The 20711-nt window shown below is 34.1% G+C and overlaps 1 pseudogene; it reads right to left on the bottom strand.

Annotated features, from left to right (window-relative positions):
- Nucleotides 1-5477: 5477 nt before the first annotated feature.
- On the bottom strand, nt 5478-20412 carry LOC117027094 (40S ribosomal protein S2-like; annotated as a pseudogene).
- Between the last annotated feature and the right edge of the window lie 299 nt (nt 20413-20711).

The following is a 20711-nucleotide window of genomic DNA, read 5'->3' as shown; positions in this document are numbered from 1 at the left end:
TCTTCTTTTTCAAAAGTATATTCCATAACTAAACTGAAAATGTACCATGTCAACATAGCATTTGCATTTCAAATATAGATGAAAATATCTAAAGAGAGCTTAGAGTACATGCCTATCCGTCAATGAAATGGAGAAAAACAGGGAATCTGCAAAGGCTTGGAGATTTCCTGTATAAAAAGAATAATTGCTATACTTTTATCTCTCCAGATAAGAGCTAATAAAGAATAAACTCAAACATTATTTTAGAAAAAGCGGTTTGTCTTTGTTTTTATCTTTAAGAGCATTGTTACCATCTGGGGTTTTTGCAAACTTTCCCAGAGTGCAAAAACGTATAGATTAAATTGCCACATAATAAATCACAATTGATTCACATGGATTCCTTGCTCCACAGCGCTGTGTGCTTGAGAGGGAGTATATCCTCTACCAAGATGAAAATATGTCTGGAGTTGCAGCTGTGCAGTTCTGCAGTGAACTGCTCTGCCTCTGTAACTCCTGGTGTACTATGCCCCAATTTCCCTTTGCTTCTAAGTTTCACCACCCTTTATGCATGATCTCAGGTTAATTTAAATGTAAGTGAACTGGCAATCTATATTACATTCCTCGTTTAAAAAGGAACGGATTTTAAAAAATAAGCAAAATAGGAGTATGGGAGGTTACATTTGAAAAATAATGTCAAAGTATGTGACAAAATGAGTCATGGAGCTTTTTGGCACCAATTCATAATAATTATAATAAGTTAAACTCATAGCATGCGTTTGTCTGGTGAACTCAAAGTGCCCCACATCTATTCATTCATTTCTGTACAAATAGTTCTGTTTCATTTATTTGGTGATATTTTCCTAGCAATAGTGGAGGCAAATAACAGGGCATATTGAGAGTAGTTGCTTAGAAAGTGAGATTATTAAAGATTTGTTTATCATTTTCTTTACCACACCTAGTTAGGAGTCTAGCATATTGTAATAAGTGCTTAAAAATATTTATGTTGTTAAAGAAAACATTTTAGAACAAAGTTACTAGAAAACTTAATATGGTTTAGTAGAAAGAGTGATGCATTTTTATGTTAGACGGTACTGGGTTTGAACCTTAATCTGGCTGCTTATTGTGTTCATTGTCTTATCTATATTCTCTGAGCTGTAATTGACTTATTTGTAAAGTAAGGGTGTACTCTTTTAGAAGGTTGTGAAGATTATATTAAATAACATATGGAAAAATCTTAGCTCATTTCCTAGAGTAGCAAAGTCACTAATATTTATTATTATAAAAGTGTACCATTGGTTTAAAGACAATAGCCAGCTTCTTTTGCCCAAATATGTTCTGCTCAATTCTACTTCATGCTATCCTCAAAGAGATTGTTTTATCGCTTTCTCAATGATATTGGGCTGCTATTAAAATGGGCACCTCAGTCTCCCATTCCTCTTCGAGAGTATTAAACCAATTGAGAATTCAAACAAAGCATGAGACTGATGGAGGACAAATTATTGCTCTTATTGCTGACATAGAGTAAGTTGTACATAGGCTAATGTGAGATATTAGTGAATTGCACCAGTCACAAACTTTTGGTGTGATGTGTGTGTATGTGTGTGTGTGTGTGTATGTGTGTGTAGAGGACAGTGGTGAGACCGTGAACAGTCTTGTTCCCAAGAAGTGGAAAGGGAAGTGCTGAGCTCAGCATTCTTACTGTATAGCCCACCCAACCAGATAAGCGGCTCTGAAGCTTACTTACACGCTTATGTGTATTTTGATGTATTGTCTTTCTTTGCATATCCGTCTGTCTTCCTTTTGAGATCCTTGAGGCCAGAGTCTCTTATTTTATGTTTCATATTTGTAGGACTTACTAATAGCTGATACAGATTGCAACGCTCAGCATTTTTCAGTGAAATGGATAAATGAATGTTCAGAATTCTAACTGAAAATCAGCAATCATTTATCCTGTGAATTCAAGTAGCATATATAATTTATATTTCCTGTCTTGTTATCAACAGTGGTTTGCATTGGTTTAGTAGCGTTAAATACATTTATTCTTTTCTCTTAACTAATGTGGCTGCTCTTAAAGACAGAAAACACATCAAACTTTGCTTCCCCTCACATCATTTGGCACAACACTCAGTGTAGGATGGAGGTCAGCATATTCAGCATTTTGAATGATAATACACATTCATTTTTTTAAAAAAAGAGAATAGTTCTATAATTTTCTGAATTCAAAAGTAGTTTTCCCACTTAGAGGTAACTTGTTATCCTTTCCTCTAGCCTTTTATTCTGCACGCATAACTGTTACAAAATATGGAATTATGCAATACGTTGTCTGTTGAAACCCATGTTCTATTAATAATGAATCATTGACATCTTTCTGTGCCAATAGATAGAGTTGAGCTATACAATTTTTAATGACTGCAGAGTATTATACCATGGACATTAACAGTTTTTAATTATGAAGTCTTATAGATAAAAAATTGTTTCATTGCTATTCAAAATTTTATTTTTATGTTTGCTGGACCTTTGTAATTATTTTTGTTGTGAATTAGCTCTTTATATCCTTTGCTCATTTCTGAACTGGTATTTTCATTTTTTAAATGAATTTATAAGAAATTTTTGTATACTGGGTCTATCAAAACTGTGCCTTTAACAAATATTCCAAATATTTCCCCAGGTCTCCTTTATCTTTACAAAATGTAAATCTAATTATTTCAGTCCTCCAAACATAAATTTGTCAATAGCTTCTCATTGCTCTAGTCTTACAGACTTATATTCTTAAATCACTACCCTCCCCTTCCTAGCTCTGGTTCCCATAGCACATATTTTAGGCTTCAATATTTCCAGCTCTAGCTTCTCTGACGACCTAATCAGTCACAGCTCCTCCATTGGATTTCTGTCTGCTTTGTCTTCTTTGCCATTCTCTGTTGCTGTGAATTTATATTTTTATTATTATTTTACTATCATCTTAAAAATTGTCATAAATCAGAGAGGAGATCATTCTGTTCTGTAGAGTCAGAAGCCTATAATATATTTTGAAAAGTGTTTTAATAGAGGTATGATAAGGGACCTGTAACTCAAGACTATGTGAGATCTTATAACATCTCCTTTTTTTTCTTAGTGTAGGATAAAATCACTTATCATTCCCATAGTCTGTCTGAGCATGTACTATGTGAAAAGGGAAGTAAATGTAAAAAGAGATGATCCTTGTTCTCAATAGTTCACTGTCAAGAGAGGAAGTTACCTCCATAGGTAAAAGAGGGAAAGCTTTATGGAGAGATTAGCATTTGGTTTATTTGTAAATATGGGTAAGATTTCAGTGGTGGCAATGGGAGGAAGGAGAATTCTAAGCTGAAGCAGGGTCAGCAACAAAAAGAAGGGAAAAAAAGAAGTGTTGCCATATACGAAAAGATACAGCTGTCTATCTATCTATCTATCTGTCTATCTATCTATCTATCTATCTATCTATCTATCTATCTATCTATCTATCTATCTATCTATCATCCATCTATAATGATTTTTTAAGTAGCACCGATGGATTTGAGCCAAGTGATATTGTGTACATTTTAATTCTTTATAGGAGCAATCATAATCTGTCTGGTTATAAGTGAATATAGGTATAAATATTTCGTGCACATTCAATGCTATAGAATGTAGTCTACTGTGTTAGATGTGGTCACCACTTAGTGCCATCGTCAGTAAACCCCATTAACTCCATGAAGATAGCAACTGAACCAGCTGTAATAGAAGGTTACAGCACCTACAAAGTTCTCAAAGTGAACATACTTTATAAATGCTGTCTTTGTTATTTGTTGTATACATGAAAGACACACACAAAAAAATCTGCTACTTAAAAACCTTTGAATACTTCAAAATGATTTCCACTAGGGCATTGTTCGACAAAAGAGAAATGAATACTAAGATCCCCAGTAGACTCTAACACAGTATCATAGGGAAAATATGTTGTTTAAACTATCATTTCTGCCCACCTGTGAATTTCCCGATCAGTTATTTCATTTCTGTAATATAATTGCATGACAGAACAAACACAAATTAACACTACTGGGCTTCAGTGGAATCTGTTTTGAAGTGTTTATATGCACTGCTGAACCAAAAGAAAAAAAAAGAAGGTAGCAGATGCAGCTATCAAACAAGTAGTGGTGATGTATTATTGTGTTTCTGTGAGCACACACATAGTGAAAGTACTTGTCAGTCATGAAAAGGCTTGGACTTCAATAAGATGGCTATAAGCTGCTTCTGAAACTATAGATCCAAGTAGTACAGCTGGAGAACAAGTGTTGAATGCTTAAAAATATTGTGCTTCTAGGACTGATTACGCTTTTGCAAAATTAGTAAAACATTGCTATTTATTTAAACTTCGGCTGTACAAGATCTCCCTCAAATGAATGGTAGCTATTCTGAAGCCTGCACATAAACATCTATTTTGTGGAGAAACTGGCAATTAAGGATTTGTAATGAATTTCAGTCTTTTTCAGTCTCTTAAAAAGAACACTATCAAATCAAAAGAATCAAAATATGAAGCATTCTTTAAAAATCTGCTCTGTCTTTTTCTTATGACTTAAGATGCCAGGAAAATAATTTATTTTTTTATGTGTTACACATTTATATATTCATTTCTTGTTATAAATCCAGAATAAGTTATAATTCATGATTCTCCAGAAGGACTCCACATTGAATTAGAATTTTTAAATCTCTTTAAAACTATTCTGAGTAGGTACAATTCTAAAGATAATTCTTTGTTTTGACATCCTAGCTACATGATAGAGATTTATTTTATAGGTTCATTGGTTTTAAGATTACTTTAAACTCTTTAAAATATTTAGGACATATCATAAGAGTGTGTGAAGATATTCCATAAACACTGGATTGTTTTAGTATATATAAACGTATACTCATGAGTATAAACTCCCATATACCTAGGGCTTTTGGGGAGCATAACATGATAAAACCTTGTTGAGATTACACGTTTGTTATTCCTCTGTGATAAACTGCACCAAAGTCAAAGAATAAATAATTACTTTGATTTTAAGATTTGTGTTTTATAAGTTAAAAAAATAGCAAAATACAAAATCAAAACAAAAATATTTTTGATTGATAGATAGTTGATAATTACATCAAAAGTTTTACCTTAAGAAAGCCAGATATGTCAGAGACAAGGAGCTTTGTGTTGATACTGAAACGACTGCTATGAAATCCCTACTTCCTACATGGAGTGAGTGTGCATGGAAAGGTCAGGTTGCTATCTTGTCTCCAATGGCGTTCTCCCCATGGATTGCACATGGTGGAGGATCTTTTATCTACTGCAACTGTTGGTGCATTTTTGATATTCTGAGTCATAAAGAATTCATGGAGCAAAGGAAAGCAAACAATTACAACACGAGAAAGGGCTAAAGCCTAAGCATTGCTTCATGCTACACTTTCCTGCTTTGAATTTCATGAGCGTTTAAAGTTGAACTGGAATGCCGTGCAAGTTTCAAGGCAATTATTTAGACTTCACCGGCATCATCCCATGCCCACAATGCTTCTCTATCTGTAAAAACAAAAACAAGTGAACAAAAACAATAATAAAAGGAAAATGCTGATCATCTCTCTTAGAAAGCAACACTAACAACAACAAACATATGCTTGTCCATATTGAATCAACAACAGAATCAATCCACAGAGACAGTGGGTTATTATTACTGAATATGTATGGTTTTCTGTATTTGGCTAAGATAACAATACATTAATGATGTTATATTCTGTTGTCTCTCACATAAATATGACACCGACATTTGTGTTATTTCTCCCAGTTCTCATGATTAAGCTCGTAGGTGCTAAAGAATTAATTTAAAAGATAACTTTGTTTTCTCATTCATAAAATAGGAGTTGTAGGAAGGATTAAATGCCATTTTGACAATCACTGTCCTGGTACCTGTCACATAATAATGCTCCATAAATTTTTGTTGAATCCAAATATAATTCCTTATGGGATATTTTCAATCCAGATATTGTGTCTTTTCCCATCTTTGTTTTTAGTAACTGGAAGTATAATAATACTGCTGATGCATTAATGAGAGAAGTATAATGTTTAAAAAGTAGCACTTTTGGGGGGATAGGGGTGGGGGGATTGTATAATTAAGGTTCTGTTGTATGTTAGTGGATGTTAAGATTGCTCCCAAGTAGAAGCAGACTAGGTGGGTATATATATATGCTGTGAGATTTGAGGATCAGCACAAAACAAGTTTACATTCCTTTCAAAACCATCTCCTCTACTGTGGCACTCACATTACTGCAATTATGTCCCTAGTCTTCGTATTTCCAAAAAGTCCCTTCTAGGCCCAGGAGAATTTTCCAGTTCTATTTATCCCTGTATTGCTATCTTAGTGCCTGGTACATAAGAGTCATTGAGTTAATTTTCCTTCAAGTGGATTAGTATTGATTATAACGCAGGCATCAGCAATATTCTGTGGAGGGCGAAGAAATAAACTATCCGGATGCTAATTGAGATAGTGGGCATAGGAGAAAGTTTCATGGAATATGTTCATGAGCTGGGCCTTAAGGACCTTGCTGGAAGGAAAGGTAGCATAGGCTAAGGAAATTCAATGGGGAAGAGAAGCAAGCTCAACTGAGAATACTTGAAGAAAGAATAATTAAAAAGGAATAAAGAGGTGTCAAAAATAAGTTTCACTTCTTGTACAGCTGTACCAGGAGCAAGCCCTTACTGGTGAGGCTTTTCTTCCGTGGGCTACCTGTACATCAGTGCCAGTCCTCAGGGTTGAGGAATTCCATGATCTAACTTCCTTTTGTCAATGCTCTCTCAAAGGGCACCATTTGCTATTAAGGGGGGTGTGACGGCTGGATACTGAGGGGAAGAACTGTGATGGAAATAGTACAAACAAAGCCAGGGAGAATGTCAAACTCAGCAGAGATCCAATCAAGAGTAAGGTGGTTGACAGGGTCAAGCTCAAGAGGCAAACTTTCAGGCCAACTATGGAAGTAGTTACTAGGTCATGAATTGACACAAAACAAATTAAAGATATATTTATGCCAGAAGATTAGTGTGAAAATAAGTGTTGTGTTCTGAGCAGTAAATTACCAGGGACATAGAGGCACAGAGAAATATGCCAAAGAAGTCTGAGTTAAACTTGAGAAGGTAGTGTTTAAACAGGAAATTTTTTCTTTGGACTTCTGAAGTAGCCCTGTAACTATACTTCTTTGAATTTCCTTCTTAAAAATCTTTATTGCATCTAAATATTACAGTCCTTCGTAGTAGTTTGACCTTGAGCAAATAACTTAACCTAGTGGTAAACTGGAGATTAGTGCTACATTGCAAAAGCTGTTTAATTTGCAAGCCAGTTGTTTAATACAGACATTTTTAAAAATTGAATGACATAAACTTAAAATTAAGTACATTATATTAAAAACAAAAGTAATTATTATTTTTAAAAGTATTTGCTACACATACTTTATTTTAGCATTACTTATAAAATTATATATAATTACACTAAAATATATTATACACTAATACATTTTTTTCGAGAGCTGGATGTTGGTTGTTAAATATTTACCAGCATGCTCCTGAACTAACCCCTATAAACTTAGTCTCTCATCTGATATATTTAGAAAGTAATTCTGCATACCTCTTAGGGTTACTGAAAAAAATAAATGGGATAATACAACACTTAGTAAATGGTAGATGTTATCATAATCTTTTATTGTTATTTTGTAAAACAATATCTTAGTTTTTAAATAAAATATATGTAGCTAATTCTTAAATGTGTAATAAAGTATTTAAAACATTTAAGCCACATGATTTGTTTTCTAATCAGAAGTGATTGTTTTTGAATATTTATTAGGAAGAGCTATTGGTTCCATTAGGAAGCCTGTCTAAAGACTCTCTCCAGAAAAGATAGGTTTTAAGAATTGCAGCCTATTAAAGAGTTGCTAAGGCAACCATTGCTGGTTAATAATGTAATGATAGAAAAGAAAAGGTAATTTGAGGAACAATGCTTCTCAAAATTCAGAGAGAAATACAGCTGAACAAACCCCCAAATGAAAAAAAAAAAGTATGACTGGCTGTGGGCAGTTTCTTTCTTAAGTTAGTTCGAAGACGGGGAGATTAGGTAATATTCATCAAGATGGAGGGCCACAGAGACGAGAACACATTTTGACCCTTGTTTCAATCCTATTGCCTTGATATTATGTCATTAGTTTCTTGTGATTTTAAAGCTGATAGAATTAGAGACACACTACAATAATCTTAAAGCTAGATTCTGGCATTTTGGGAATGATATTAAAGTACCTGTTGCCATATGGTTTCAGGATAACTCAATGACCAGTATACCTTTTAAATCAATAAATATCTTAGAGGTTGGATTTGAAAATCTGAACTGCTACCCTGACAATAACAAAAGTCACATGATCACATAACACGGTGCCCTCAAAGGGTTTACTCAGTTTACTATCTTTTGCATTTTATCCTTGTATCAAATGGTGAATTAATTTCAATGCTCATCTGAAGCCTTTACTAAGAGAAAGGTATTAGAGAAAGGTATTAAATATATTTACTTTCCACATAGAATTACTTTGACTCCTTCATTAATCTGTAGTTAGACAATATTACTACTTTTCTAATGATATGACTGAAGAGTCTAGAGAAGATTCAATCCTACCAGTTGGCAAATGCTAAAGGCCGGATTTTATGCTAAACCAATCATAATCTTAAACACAGATGTTTTTTCTTGTTGTGCTTAATATTAATGGTTATTATAGACATATATTTAAAACAATTTGGTCTTACCCTTTTAAGACAACTTCTATATTATTTTGCTAAGCTATAGTCTTTTTTTTATTAATTCAGGTGTACAAAACAATGTAATAGACAATTTCACCCCTCACAAAGTGATAACCCCCTCTCCCAATCTACTACCCCTCTGACATCATATATAGCTGTTACAATTCCATTGACTCTATTCCCTATGCTGTACTCCACATCCTATGAATATATATATATATATATATATACACACACACACACATATATGTGTATGTATATATATGTATATATGTGTATGTGCATGTATATGTATATGTATATATATATAAAATATATATAATTATAGTTGGCATTCAGTATTATTCAGCTTCAGCTTCAAGTATACAGCACAGTGGTCAGGCATCTGCATCGTTCATGAAGTGGTCTCCTAATAAGACAAGATTTTGTAGGGTGTCAGATGGGCTACGCTATATTCTTCAGCTTTTTAGATATCTCTATATATTGTTTTCGTGATAGAAAAAAAAATCTCATTATCCAAGTTGAATCCGGTTAAAGGGTCTTGCTTTTAAAAAAAAAAAATAATTTTGCCTGTTGACCTTCAACAAATCATCTTGCAAACAAGTAGGAAACATGAAGTCATATGTATATACTAAGATTTAGATCAAACAGATAAGCTCCATATGAATTCCTTAATTGGCACAGTTCCATCTGGATATCCTGGACACAAAAATGAATAAGAGAAAGGCTTCTATTTATGAATTTGACAATGTCACATTATGATTTGACATGGGTATAGATTTAGGTTACAAACAGCAGTGAAGCAGCAGCTGCAAACAATGCTTAAACCGTCTTTAAATCAAATCTAGAAAATAATCACCCCAGAGAAAGAAACTTAAAATATTTAAGTAACAGATTGAACAATTTAAGACTTCATTTTATCCAGCCCTTTTCTTTTCTATCTTGTTGGCTATTTATTCTACATTCAATCCTCTCTGAGCCATAATCTTCCCATACTATATTTGCAAGTTTACAATTGCCAAGCTATGCATCATTTAACAATAAGGAATATGTTTTAAAATGTATACACACATAGTCAAGGAGAAAAATCCATGCTTCTTTGCCATTTCCACTAAAACAAGTAGGAATTAATGGGTACAATGATATCAGTGTTCTTTGGGACTGTTTAAATTAGAAAGATGCTTAAAGGGCAAAGGAAAAAATTGATTAAAAAAAAAATCCTAATTCCCTGAGACTTCACTGAATAATGAGCTCTAACTAGGCATGGAAATTTGCTCACATATTATGCAGCTAATTTAGGATAGAATGAAGAATGGACTGTTGTAAAAGACACACATTATTTCCTCTGGAAAAGCTTTAAACAGTTTGCAAAGTCAAATTTAAAATGTTTTTAATTGCATTCCTTTATTGGTGCCATGTAAGAACGTGGTTGAAGTCTGTTGAGCAGATTGGATCTTAGAGATGAATGCCAGTTAATATAAAAAGGGATCTTTGAACTTAATTTTTAATGCATACATTTCCTCAGTAAATTCTTTGTCTTTGTAAGACAACCCCTTGTAAATGAGTTTGTGCTTTTTCTGTTCCTATCTTATTACATATCAAATAGACATAGACAAATAGTCCCAAAGGAAAGTCACCCATCATAACATCGCTACATATTTTTTTTAAATTTCTGAGTATTTATTACTATGACTCAAAATTACCATCCTGTTCACTCATGTAAAACATTAATAGTCACATTTTCTCTGTAAGTTTCACATAATAATAATTAAATTTCATGTTTCTTCAGGAAACATGCTTTTTCAACATTTTTACTAAGTCAGCATTTTATGTGTACTCAATTTATTTGAAAAGAGGAAGAAGGATGGATCTGTTATTTAACCAAGCTGTTCAGTTTACATAGTGCAATTTAAAAGCTCTGAACTCTTTCATTTGTCGTGTACAGAGCTCTGCATCTATGTCAAGTTCCTGCAAACTGTCTCTACATATCTTAGGGATAATTTCCTTCTGAGAAGTAAAACATACAAACCTAATCCACATCACTCAAAAATACATGTACACTACACCGTACGGTAGAATATTACCCAAATTTACTAAATTTTAGAGCTGCAATTTAAAAGTTCTTCACCATTTTTTTTTAGTTTTGCAATTTACATTTGGAGATTTAAACAACTTGAGCAAAGTCATGACATCAAACCTGACAGAATTTGTTTACGCTGCTCTTGTGAGTTTGCCAAGATGAGACTTTATATATTTGTTATTTTTACGTAACCATATGACCTGTTTTACCAAAATGTGACAGAAATACTGTGATGTATTTTTCTCCCCTTAGGCACAGGCCTTTATTATCAAAGTCTAGGGTCATCTTTTTGAAGTTTCCCCACTCCTTTGTTACAAATCGAGATCTTTTTAATTCAGGTCTTATTTTCTTCCTATTCCATTAGTTGTAATTTGTTGGAAACCAGAATGAAGATCTTTGATTCAAAGTAAGTATCTCAAGTTGGAGAGGTAAGCATATGCTTACTCATATAACTCTAGGACTAAATATCTCTTCTTTTTCAGCTCCTATTTATTTTCTGAGCTGCAGCTCCCACTCTTTAGTTGTCTCCTGATCATCTCTACCAGAATGTTGCACAGGAACTACCAAGTCACTAAATGCATCTCAAACCATACTTCTAACCAGTTTCTTCTCTCAGATTCTCTAGCTGGTTAAATACTACCATCACTTCAGCAGTTACTCAAACAACACATTTTACTAATCCTTTAGAGTTATCCTATGTCCCTAGGTTCACACATTTAATGACTTTCCAAGTTTGCAGGTATAGCTAAATGGATATCACTGGTATCCATCCATCCCTCTCCTTTTTCCTGTTGCTAAATTATAGTCCAAGCCCTCATCATCTTTCTTGTGAACGTCCACCATCATGCCCCACTCGCCATAAAATACACTTTCACCTCCATGTTGTTGTTAGAAATATTTTATACAAGATACATGTGATCACACAATTTAATTTATTAAAAAAAAAACACAAAACTTGCTCATTCCCTATAATCTATAGAATAAAGTTCCAACTCTTTAGCATAGAATTCATCTGATTGTATGCGATGCTGTAAGACCTTTGCCATATCAATCAGACCTTAACCATTTCAGGGTATTCTCTCTGCCAATATTGGTTTCTCTGTGACTAAGAATGGAAGGCAGCTTTCCTGATGCATACAGCAGGTTAGGATAGCTAGAGAAGTGACACTCTCCTGAAACAGCCCTCACATAATGTCACTTGGAATCTAATGAATTAATACTGCAAATCTCACTCACACTTTATGGGATAATTTAGAAGCTGTAAACTGTGTTCTATGTCATTCCTTACAGTTTCTCCATGAGATTAAGCTCCCTCTACCTGGTTACTCCCTGTGGTAGCTAGCTTAATAATGACAATTTCATTGACTGCATTTCCTTCCCTAAATTGCGCCCCCACTCCCCTACTGGTGTCTTTTCCAAGGAAACTATGCATACTTTCATTCAAACCCTTGTCTCAAGATCTGCTTTCTGGCAAACATATCCTAAGAAGCAGGTCTTTCAGGGTGAGCATTACGACTTCATTTTTGGTCACTTTCATCCATATATCCATGATTTCGTTCAATCAGAACTCTTCCCAAAGTGAACCTTGCCCTGCCAATTTGTACACATTTATTTATATAGTCCCTTGTTTCTCTAATGTCATATTTTTCTCCTTTTCTTTGAAAATATATTAATCTCATAAGGCCTATTAATAATGTATTCTTTCTTTGAAGTCTTCCCCAAATCCCAACTCCAAACCATTGTTTCTTCTCTGCATCAGTAGTAAATTATTAAAACTTCATTATCCATCACATTATATAACAGTTACTTTATATCTGCATGTTGCTCCTCCTGGACTTTTGATAAGCTGCTTAATGGAAGTGTTAAACGAAAATTATGAACGTATTCTCCGACAAAGTGTTATGACTAATGGTGATTATATCCTAAAGCGGGAATTTAAAAGGAAATGTGATATGCTTATTACTACATTCTACCTTCTGTAGGTCATGTGTGTTAGTGTGCTAGAATTGCCACAACAAAATCTCATAGACTGTGTGGATTAAACAACAGAAATGTATTTTCTCACAATTATGGAGACTGGGAGTCTGAGATTAGGATACGAGAAGGATGAGGTTCTGGTGAGGACCCTCTTACTCACTTGCAAGTGGTTGACTTCTTGCTTTGTCCTTACATGATGGAGAGAGAAGGAGTGGACACTCTGATATCTCTCATTATAAGGGCGCTAATCCCATCATGACAGGCCCACCCTGAAGATCTCATAACCTCCTTCCGAAGACCCCCATCTCCAAATACCGTAACAGTGTGGGTTAGGGCTTCAGCATATGAATTTTGGGGAAACATGAACACTCAGTCCATAACATCATGGCAGACTGTTGGAAGACCTTGGCAACTTTCCTTGTTGAACCCAGCTGGATATGATGGTAATTTTTCTCTGCGTAGAACTTCCATAGATGTATATCTGAGCTTCCATGTACAACTGCACAAATCATGAAATTTACAACTTCACAGGTGCTATTTACATTCATTTCAGATATGAATGAGGCTCTCTTGAGTTGAATGGGCCTTGGGCTTTCCCATCTCCTCTGTTACCCCGCTGTCTCTGTTTTCACAGGAAGTCTATACTCTCTTTAACACATACTCGTCAGAACTCATTTAATAATACATGAGCTTATATGCTCAAATACATAAATATGGTTTTTAAAATTAGGTTTTATTAACCCAGTTAGAATCACAGTATTTACCACTTTCATTTTTTTTCCCTTTCAAAACTACCTAACAGAAATATGCTTAGTCTTCTTGTATAGCTCTTCTTTTTCAATAACTTCATAATAGTGCATGATGTAATTGTCATATTTTATTTAGCAATTTATAGTTACTTATTTGGTATCTAGTTTTTACCCCCAAAATCAGTGTTTCAATACATATATCTTTACGTGGTTTTTATTTCTTTGAAATATGTTCCTGGAAATGATATTGCTAGATTGAATGGTAGGTGCATTTTATCATCACATAACTCTTTATCCAGCTTTATGGAAGTTGAAAGACTGCTTCCCCCAAAAGTTAAACACTTCATTTTTCCATCTTCACTGTATGAGAAAACCTTTTTCTCCACATCCCTGCCAGCAATAAATCTTACCGCTCTCTTCAAATGTTTTGCCAGACTAATGAGAGTAAAATCATTTCTCCTTGTTAATTTAATTCTCATTTCCATGACTACTAGTAAATTTGAATATCTCTTCATAATTCTATTAACCGTTTGGATTTACTCTGATATGAAATCTTTATTCATGCTTTTGCCCATTGTTTTCTCTTGGATTATTTTTCTTTATTTCTAATCATTTAGTTTTATAAAGATATTAACTCCTTTGTTTATCATCTGAATTACAAATATTTTTCTATACCCATTTTATTTCTATTGAAGTTTCTGGTATCTTTCATTATGGAAAGTTTTTACATCTTTATATTATCCTATGTCTGTATTTTAAAGATTCTTTGTTTTCAGTCTTGATTAAGCAAGTATACCATATCCTTTATACATACAACTTTCTAAAGTATTTATTTTGTTTTGTTTTTGGATGATGTTCATTTAAATTTTTTTTCATTTGCTTCCATTGGAATAGGTTCTATATTGAGTAAGAGAATTATCTATTTATTTTTTCTTCCAGATGGAATATTTATTGTGACAATACTCTTTATGACCTCTTTTATACTTTCCCCAACAGATTGAATTAGCTTTGTCGGTATTACATTCTCATATCTTAATCTATTTTTTATTTCATTAACTTTATTATTTTATTATTCTTTCTGATTTCTTTTGGCTTATCTTGTTCTTTCCCGCTAATTCCTTGAATTCGTTAAATTTGTTTATTAATAATCATAGCAATTAAATTTATACTTTTACCTTCTAAATACTGCTTTTACTTAGTTCTTAGATTTGTTGCAAAGTATTATTTTAATTTCTTAATAGATGGTTTAGAATCTTTAATTTTCTCTTTGATCTAAATATTACCTAAAAGTTGTTTATTACTTTTCTCTTTTTGATTTATTTTTATTTTTTATTTTTTGTTTTAAATTAAAGTTCATTTTGGTGACAATGATTAGTTAAGTTACATAGGTTTTAGTTGTACAATTCTGTATTACATCATCTGTATATCACATTGTGTGTTCACCACCCAGAGTCAGTTCTCCTTCCATCACCATATATTTGATCCTTTTTGCTTTCATCTAACACCCCCCTTCCCCCTTACCCTCTGGTAACAACTAAACTATTGTCTGTGTCTATGAGTTTTTGTGTCTTCATTTGTTTGTCTTGCTCCTTTGTTGTTTTCAGTTTTATATACCACATATGAGTGATTTTCAATTAGTTGAGTATTTTTGGTAATGAAAAAATATTTCTCTTATATTGGCTTAATACTAGAGAAAGTAGTCTTTGAAATTTCTACACTTTATTAACAATAGATCTTCTTAAATTGTGCCTTTTTATCATCACATTACTCTTTATCCTATTACTATCTTCAAACTTAAATTTCACCTTGTCCAATGTTAATATTGCCAATCCTGCTTATTTTATATGGTGTTTGTGTACTCTCTTTACCTTCGTTTATTTTCAATATGCATCAATTAGCCATTGATACAAACCACTCCAAAACTTTGTGGCAAAACACCCCTTAACCTAGTGACTTATAGTAACAACTATATGTTCTTGTTAATGAGACAACTGGGTAGTTCTGTACTGGCTGAGCTACTCATGTGTCTGCTATCAGCTGCAGGCTGGTGTGGTGGTTCTGCTGATCTAATTGGTCTACTTAAATATTTGGGAGTTAGCTGGCTGTAGTTTTAAAATCTGCTGATCTAATGGGTCTAGTTAAATGTTTGGGAGTTAGCTGGCTGTAGTTTTGTCTAGAATGGCTTCAGATGAGACAACCAGGCTTTTGTTCCACATGATCTCTCACCCACCAGCAAGCTAGCCTGAAATTTTTTTCATGATGGTGGCAGGGTTTCAAGAGATAGGTCAGAAACATGCAAGATTGGCACATTGTCACTTCTGTCAAATTCACCCAGCCAAAGAAAGTCTCCAGAACAGCTCAGTTTCAAGGCATAAGATAATAAACTCCACCTCTTGGAGGAAAGAGCTGCAAAGTTGGCAAAATGCATCAACATAACATGCTTAAATGATTGGAGTAATTTTTGCAGTAATCTTTCATTAAATCTTAATTTATCACTTTCTTTTTTAAGTGTCTTTATTGTAAATAGCATTTATTGTTGTTTTTAATCCAATGTGATAACCTCTGTATTTGTAAACTAATTATATGTTGCTGATCCCTTTTTCTGTGTGATTCCTAATTTTTGGTGGCTTGATAAAATTACTATTAGTTTCATTTTCTGACTTTGGCTTATTTAAAAATTCTACTACAATTTTTTTCCTCTTTGTTAATGACTGATTTTACTTCCCCTACTCTCTTAATTGAGAACATTATAATCTACTTCAATTTGTAAACATGGTATCAATCATTTCCTCTTCTGAGACACATAGTTTATTCTACCACAATTTTATAATCCTCTGCGTTGCCTTCAGTTAAAAGAAGAAAGAATAAATTTACTTTTTCCTTTCTTCCCCTCCTCTGTTTTGTGAAATATTTGAATTATTTGTCTTCCTTCCATGATTTAGAGTTTGTTAAGATTTTTTCTTATAGCAGCACATTCATTTTTCCCCACATTTTGGATTACATTAAAAAAAAAAGATTATCTCAGATTGGCATAGTTCAAGCTGCTACTTGTGGTTGTATAAATTGTGCATTGCACAACTCCAAGAAATACTTTCACTTTACATCCATCCTAGATTTGTATAATTATTTCTGGCAGATGCTAGTCAAGTGTATTGAAAAAGAGGTACCTTTTTTAAAATTAAAGTTTATTGGGGTGACAATGATTAGTAAAGTTACATAGGTTTCAGGTGTACAATTCTGTATCACATCATCTATAAATCCCATTGCGTGTTCACCACCCAGAGTCAGTTCTCCTTCCATCACTACATATTGGATCCCCTTTACCCTCATCTACTACCCCTCCTCCCTTACCCTCTGGTAACCACTAAACTGTTGTCTGTGTCTATGAGTTTTTGTTTCTTTATTTGTTTGTCTTGTTCTTTTGTTGTTAGAAAAAAGGGGTACCTTTTTCCAATTGGTACTGCATTGCCATATGGACTAGGGTCAGCATTAGGCCTTCAGGGATCAAGTAATCAGTGCAACCAGCCTCAAGTGATATGGTTACCACAGGACTCTTGGTCACTCCAAGTACTGAAGTGTATTGGAAGTACGGGGAGAGGGGAAAATGTATGAGATTTTTCTCTGGAATAGTGGAAGAGTAAATGGATGGTTTGCAGAAAAGACAACACAACTGAGGTTTAGAAGTTGTGAATTTAAAGTGAGCTCAGTCAGCATGGTCATGAATTTTTCTTTCTTTTATTTTTATTTTCCTCCAGCTTTTTTTTTTTTTTTTTTGCTACATAAGAGGAGGCCAGGAGGGAAAAGAGAGGTAGGTATAATCAGAGCTGGGATTTTCTAGGGGAAAACACAGAATAAAATAGAGTCAAGGGACTTGAAGGTATATGCAAACAAGTGTTTATGATGGAAGAACATTCCAAATTCATATTAAAATGGAGATGGGTATAATTAATGGTAGAATGCAAATGTTACATAAATATTTAAATAAAATATGAAGTTTGGGAAAAGGTTATACTTACTGGCGTTGCTGACCCTATATCACCAAACCACCAAAGATATATACCTGTATACATTATTTAATGGAATGAAAAGTACTTGTGGGAAATGTTGTTTGAAAAACATTTTATGAAGAAACGTTTTTTAAACTGCAACTATTGATGCAAATTTAAGATATTGTGTGACCTTAATGATAAGATACTATGTGACCTAATAATAAGATACTATGTGACCTAAATAATTCAGGTTATAAGATTTCATCTCTGATCAATTTCAGTGGCTGTGTTTGAAAATATTTTGACCTAGTCAAAATTGTGAAATATTTTATAGCTATAAACTTTCATTGCAGAACATATATTGGTCAGGTGTTTAACTGTAACACATAAAAACAGTAAGATGCTAATAAAAAATGACAAATGAGCTAGGTTGACATTTTAAAACAATGATTATACACAAAAGAAAAAAAAGAAGTTAGATATAGCTATCCATTTTTTCAGCTCTAAGTTGAAAACATATTTTATCCTTAGGAGATTCTACAGATTTTTACATAGATTTATTTTGAATTTGGAAATGGCTTTACAAGACAAAATTTAAAATATCACATGCATAATTCTTACATAGTAAATACTTAGATACAGTTTTCAATGTATTCTGAATTTGTTTCAATTAAATGGAGTTTTACAGTACAAACTTGTTTAATGATTGTTTGGCTTGGGTTTATCTCCTCTCCCGTCATCTGATGTTTATAAGGAAAGATGTTGCCTGAAAGAAAAAAAATCTGGTCTACATTGTACTAGAAAGGTATTTTTCTTTTTTAAAGTTTCCTCAAACACTAAATTTATTCACCAGAGCTGGTATGTATAAATGATTTATCAGTTTGAAATACTGACAGACATTTTGAAAAATAATTATAAATCTTGGAAACATATTTCTGAAACATTACCAGTTTATGGTCATTAATCAATTTATGTAATTAAATCATCACTAATATTTAAATAGGGGCTATATAAGTCATTTGATTTGGGATCACACCGACTTAATAAGTTATACATTGATACTCCAGATAGGACCACAATTTATTCCTATAAAATGTGTTGAAAATGAGATAAGTAGATAAATGATGTAATGGATCACTCTTTATAATGAAAAGAGAGGGGGATTTTTTGGTTGTTTTGTTTTTAACCATTTACTACTTCATACAATAGCCAGAATTTTTTCTTTCTTTTATAATGATGATTTTTAAATTCCAAAGAAGGTAAGATTATTAAGTAGTGTTTCAGTATTTAATAAATGTTTTCTAAAGCATATTCTTTAAAAAAAAATGTTTCACTATATTCTATAAAACATTATATTCTTAGGATTAGATTCTTTACACATATTAAAAATTCCAAGTTATCTTTTTATAACTTTGGAGAAGAAGAAAAATAGCTTGCATATGGTTTTGGCAAACTTTACCCTTTAACTAATATTTTATTGTGGTTTGTGCCATTCAAACAGAAGAAAAGATGAAAAAGGTAAAATGAAGGCATAAGTACAGTTGAAGTTTAAAATACATGTATACATACATGCATACATACCTGCATACATGTATACCTTTAGTGGTGGTATAATTGTCAATATATCTAGAATAATAAATTTAGTAATGTGCTGTGAAGGTAATAACAGAGACTTTTTCACTAATGCTGTTTACTGTGGACTCTACCAAGCATAATGAAGAGCCGGAGAAGATCATGGTCCCTTTTGATAGTCATTACTTCTTCCAAATCTCAACTCTTAGACAACCCTGGGAGGTCATGACACCCAGCTAAGGTCGGGGCCCTCTTATTCCATCTGAAGTGTGCATCTGCCCTAACTTAGCTGCTCTTATAAAAACAACAAAACCGATAGCAACAACAACAATAGTCCACCAACACTTGTCCAGGATCTCATTTGATCCTCACAATATTCTTACAACAAAATGTCATTATGCCACTTTACAGATAGAGAAATTTGGATTAAATAGCTTCAATAACCTACTGAAGGTGCTCAGCAATTACAGAGTAGAGTGGGAATATGTACTTAAGTCTGTTTCATCAGAGCTGATATTCATATTTAAACAAATACATTTGTTAGAGATGGCATCAAAGGTGGTCTTGGCAAAGTTTTGCAGGGTGGCAGTGCAGCCCCTGGCAGAGGTGTAGCAGTCATCAATACCAGCCATCATCATCAGCTTCTTGGGCACGGGAGCTAAGACAATGCCAGTGCCCCTGGTGAGGGAGGGGGAAGGAGGCACATAGAGCTGAAGAGGCCAGTCACCTTGCAAGGGACGTGTGGGGCTTGCCAATCTTGTTGCCCCACTAGCCTCGCCCCTGCACAGGGTTGATGGAGGGCTTGGCCAGAATAATGGCCCCACGGATGGCAATGGCTACCTCCTTGGTGCACTTAACATCCTAACCCACATGTCCATTGTAGTCCCCAATGGCGACAAATGCCATGAACCGCGTCCTCTGCCCAGCGTGGGTCTGCTTTTGTATCAGCATTATCTTCAAAACCTTGTCCTTGAGGTATACCCCCAGGATGAAACCAAAGATCGCAGATTCCTTGATGGGCAGCGAGAAGAGATAGATCTTCTCCGGGGATTTGATCTTCATGTCCTTGACCAGGCGGCCCAGCTTGGTGACGGGGATCCACTCTTTGTCCTTGGCCTTGCCTACACGAGCTCCGTGGTCTGGATCCGGCCTACGACCCCGACAACGACCTCAGTCCCGGACATCGCTGCCGAATCCTCCATGGAAGCCGCCTCGGCCGCACATTCCAGGGCCCCCTCGGCCTCTGGGCCCTCCCCCAGCACCGGCATCATCGGTCATTTGGTGATGCCTTCTCTAAGACCTACAGCTTTCTCACCCCTGACCTCTGGAAAGAAACCGTATTCACCAAGTCTCCCTATCAGGAATTCACTGAACATCTCGTAAAGACCCATACCAGAGTTTCTGTGCAAAGTACCCAGACTCCAGCTGTGGCTGCCACATAATTTTATACAAGAAAAATAAAGTGAAAATCAAGCCTGCTAAAAAAAAATAAAATACATTTCCTTTCCCCAGCGTAGCCAATGGCATATACGATGAATGGGCACAATGTGGTAAATAGTGAAGAGGGAATATGTAGG

The sequence above is a fragment of the Rhinolophus ferrumequinum genome, chromosome 9 (genome assembly GCF_004115265.2).
Source record: "Rhinolophus ferrumequinum isolate MPI-CBG mRhiFer1 chromosome 9, mRhiFer1_v1.p, whole genome shotgun sequence".
NCBI classification, from domain to species: Eukaryota; Metazoa; Chordata; class Mammalia; order Chiroptera; family Rhinolophidae; genus Rhinolophus; species Rhinolophus ferrumequinum.
The sequence above is the reverse complement of the archived record's forward strand: the minus strand, read 5'-3'. Positions and strand labels throughout refer to the sequence as shown.